We start from the raw sequence: 5000 nt of genomic DNA, 5'->3' as shown, positions 1-5000 counted from the left end.
CTTATTCCCCATATCTCTACACTTATTCTAATAAAATATATGCAGTCAATTATATTACGTATGAAAGTTTATTACTTTCAGCCCTACGCGCTCTCCTCTTTCTGTACTGCTAGGTTTTCTTTTTCACTCACTCGGGTATCTATAGGACCCCTGATTGCTAATTAATATAGAACAATCATCCAAAAGGATATTTTGTAATTCCCATTAGCAAATAAAATGTTTGTAATGGGGAATAAATGATAATACTCAAAAGTGTTCCTTCCTCATATATCTATACTGTATATAAAACAGAGATGTGTGTGTAATCGCTTATCACGTGAAAACGGCTTCACCATTTACTTCCATACTTGTATATATATATATATATATATATATATATATATATATATATATATATATACTCTTTACTCTATTACTTGTTTCAGTCATGTGACTGCGGCCATGCTGGAGCACCGCCTTTAGTCGAGCAAATCGACCCTAGGACTTATTTTTAGATGTCTAGTATTTATTCTATCAGTCTCTTTTGCTGAACCGCTAGGTTACGGGGACCTAAACACACCACCATCGTTTGTCAAGCGATGTTGGGGGGATACAGACACAAACATATACGCACACATACATACATATATATATATATATATATATATATATATACATATATACGACAGGCTTCTTTCAGTTTCCGTCTACCAAATTCACTCACAAGGCTTTGGTCGGCCCGAGGCTATACTAGAAGACACTTGCCCAAGGTGCCACGCAGTGAGATGAACCCGGAACCATGTGGTAGGTAAGCAAGCTACTTACCACACAGCCACTCCTGCGCCTATATATATGTTTACATACACATACATACACATATATGTGTGTATATATATAAAGTTATATTTTTAATAAAGTTTATTTTTTAAAGTATACTTCTAAATATATGGACTGTATTAAGAAGTACTCATTGCGAGCGAAATCATCGATACACGCCGCTTGGATGACTTCAATTAATTATACCGACCAAAACTGGGTCAGGTCTGAATTCAAGGCCCTATTTGATATAACAATGGGCCCGTTGGATTCAGCACAAATCACTGATTTAGTGGGTCTGTATTTCCTTGATAAGATAAAAAGTAGCTTCCCTTGTTCCTTTCGGCGGTATTTATAGGGATGACGCCCTATTTCTCACACACAATCTCTCTAATCCCGCGATAATAAGATTTTAAAATGATTTATAGTAATTTATAAAAAAATTTATAACCTTGATATAATTTTTTATATCAACCCTAAGGTAGCTAATTTTCTTGACGTTACATTAGACCTAAATACCGGACTCTACTATCCGTATAGGAAACCGAACCAAACCCTTCATTATATCAATGTATCCTCAAACCATCCCCATTCAACTATAAATAGCATCGTGGTAGCTATCTCTATTAGGTTGTCAAACTTATCGGCTAACGGAGATATCTTTAGACAACAAGCACCATTTTATAACAACGCCCTGAAATTAAGCGGATTTGACAAAAGCATTTATTATATATTAATAGTTATCGCCAAGCTAATATGGCAGTCCAAAAAATGGGACGAATGCTGCCGTTGATTAGCTCCAAGAGGCCATCGCCTCTAGCTAGCTATGTGACACACGAACCTGTATCCATTATAACCTTCGAACAGGGGAGGTCAGCCGCTTCCCCTTGCTGGTCTGTCATCTACAGACTAGTTTCGGAGTATTGCCCCTTATCAACGTAGAGCAGCCGAACCCAGCAGACGTGGCTACTGACCATCTGTACGAAGGATTATTTACCTAAATTCAGTGGAAAACATCCACTGGTTTTCAAAAATAGAGATATTAATATTTCTAAATCTCTCCAAAGGAGACTACGGCAGCGGTACTGGCAGTCCGAAAAATAGGACAAATGCTGCCGTTGATTAGCTCCAAGAGGCCATCGCCATGTTGGCTTGGTGATAAGTATTAATATCCAGTACCGCTGCCGTAGTCTCCTTTAGAAAGATTTAGAAATATTAATATCTCTATTTATTATATACCAAATACAAAATTAAAAATGAAGATGGCGAATACCACTTCTTATAATTCTGTAGATTTAGGGGAATTAGGTGCATTAAATTCACCTGGCACTAATTAACGATCAAAATAAAAAGGAGCAACTAATTAGGCACCAATGTCACTGGAAGAAGTTCTTAACCGATTTTCCTCTCCAGCATCCTATTACTACTCTGAAGTTTCTCATATCAATAATCAGCAAACATATTAAGTCGCTTGTCCTCTTTTGACTAATGTTAAGTAATTTTAACACCAACTGATAAAAACTACTTTGGGAATCATAACCAGAATTTAGTCTCATGGAGAACAGCTGAAATGTCGGATAAGCGTTTTACATTTTTTATACTTGTTTGTGAGAGACAATATGATAGACATCTGTGTAAACGATTGTTCGTCTAAAGAAATAAACACCACGCAACACGTCCGTTGTGAAATGTTGGTACAAGGCCATCGATTTTCGGGGAGGGGTCACACATGGTGCTTGTTTTCGCTGTCTCGAGAGACTGAAAAAGGCAAATCCAATCAACGAGGAGACTGAACTGTGAACACAGAACTGATAAGTATTTTGCCTAGCGCGCTAGCGACTCTGGCAGCTCGCAACGTATTTATTGCACTTTCTTTTATTTCAAGATAGAAGCACACAAATACATACTCACATATAGAACTGTGTGTGTGAAGGGCACTGTTTTTTTGTGTATACGTGTGTATAGGGTGTGTATTTATTTATATTTCCTGAAGTGTAATGAAATTCATAATATTAGTGAAGTGTTTCAATATACATACATATCACAAAAAGCGACATAAGTGTTATAAAGAAATTTTAATCTAGAAAAAACAACGTTAATCGTTTACTCTCCTACAGTGTAAGCTTTATTTTGAAAAACTGTTATTGCATTTCGTGTGTTTTATTGAGAAAAGTTAGAGATTGCAACAAAATTGAGACACTTTTATGAACCTGTGACTAAGAGTAGTAGCCATGAAACCATTAGTAGTTTTAATAGAAGTATAAGTAATCCGATGTTTCATGGCGATGTGCTAGATTATGGCAGGCTTAGAATATAATATGCAAAATATTTTGAATATTTTATCCATAATAACATATATCAGAAAAATTGTGAATGGAATAGTAGCTTCAATATAATACTTTCAAGATATCAACTTAAAACCGTATCAATAAATAATGTATTGTATTTATACATACATACAAGAAGACCCACGTATACATACATGCATACATACATATATGCTTACATACATGCATTTATATTTATATATATATATATATATATATATATATATATATATATAAATGCAGTTACTTACTTGTGTATATGATATAATGTATGCTATATAAGTATTATTTTTAGGGGTGAGTCTCATATAGATGCCAAAGTTTAGTTTTAATTCCATTTATATTCATTCACATTCAAACTCACAGCTCTAGGGGAAGTCACCTTCCACACAAAGTAGAAAATGCACTTCACCCTGAAGTTCTTTATATAGAATTATACACTCCCCAGGTAGTTCAGTTATAATAGACACATTTCAAACTCTGAACTTTAAATACTCGCTTTTGACATCAGTTATATATTAATGACCGTATACATCAACACAGTGCGACGTGGGCATGTGATGCTGATATTTAACACTTTCTTGTGAACTAATTTATGTTTGACTCTATAACAGTTATTCATTTTTCGTTCATGTTTCTACCATTGGCTGTAAATATCTAATGTTTGAATTTTTATGACAGGTATACATGTGAATTAGTGTACCTACTACTTATTGTCACATTGTCTGTTATTATTTACCTGTAAACCACCAATAAACTGAAAATAATTGAGTTGATAATGTAGCCTTTTCATGCCGTCTCCGCCTGTCATACAGAACATGTAAACTGTTTTCAAATTGCTCCATGTTTTTATACTTAAAATGTGTAAGTCTTATAAAAACTACATACAAGTGATTACGATTTTTTGAATAGAAGGCCTGCTTTATAGTCCTAACCCAGTACTGAACCACAACTAGTAACATGTTGGAAATTCACCCTCGGCTGTGTATGAATGTATTCTTAGGATTAACTTTAAGCTACTCGCGTGAAATTCTTGGGTTCATCACTATTTCTTTTCTCAGACAAAAATAATTCGTCTGTTTTAGCAATGATGATCCCATCCTAAGCTATATTTTGACAAAAATAATGGAAATTTGGTTCATTAAAATAAATGTTCGGTTAGAGTAAAGCATAAAATTGACTTAGTATCAAAATATTTTAGTTATATTAACAGAAAATTATTCAGTAATTGGATTTTAATAATATTTAGTGAAAACCATATTAAAAAGTATTAGCTAGAAAAAGGAGTGTGTCCGGAAGTGAAGAAAAGAAAATAAGTAAACCCCAAAATTGAATTTGAACCAATATATCTCAGTTATTGTAAATTAAAACTATAGGACTATCATGTTCAAATGCAAGAGCTCTATACGATAAATCTTATAATAAAAACCTCGTCCAAAATATCAGCTAAAAAAGTCGTGTGACTTTAAGTGATAAAGAAAAACGGTGATTATTTTAAGAAATCAGTATATTACTGTCATTTTTAAATATTTAGCATTAAGAAAAAGATTGTCTGTCGTCGTGAGTCGTTTAGCGAAGTGGTACTTAGCGCGATTCAGAGTTGCGGTTGTTCTATACACAATAGTGAAATCCTAGTAACGTTTCTTTCAGTTCCGTTCACACATATCAAAACAAATTATTGATAAACTTATAATATAGCATAATTTTTATTTAAAATATGTTTAAAATATATTTATTTGTAAGAAGTATGATATTATTAATCCTTTGCTATTTTTAGGTACCAGCAAAATTTCCAAGCTGGAACACAATGTGTATTTTAAAAAAATATTTGCAATAGTATCATTTTTAAATTAGAAAGGTAAACAATTAATTATAATA

Source organism: Octopus bimaculoides, chromosome 13, assembly GCF_046866305.1.
Source record: "Octopus bimaculoides isolate indiv1 chromosome 13, ASM4686630v1, whole genome shotgun sequence".
In the NCBI taxonomy this organism is placed as follows: Eukaryota; Metazoa; Mollusca; class Cephalopoda; order Octopoda; family Octopodidae; genus Octopus; species Octopus bimaculoides.
The sequence above is the reverse complement of the archived record's forward strand: the minus strand, read 5'-3'. Positions refer to the sequence as shown.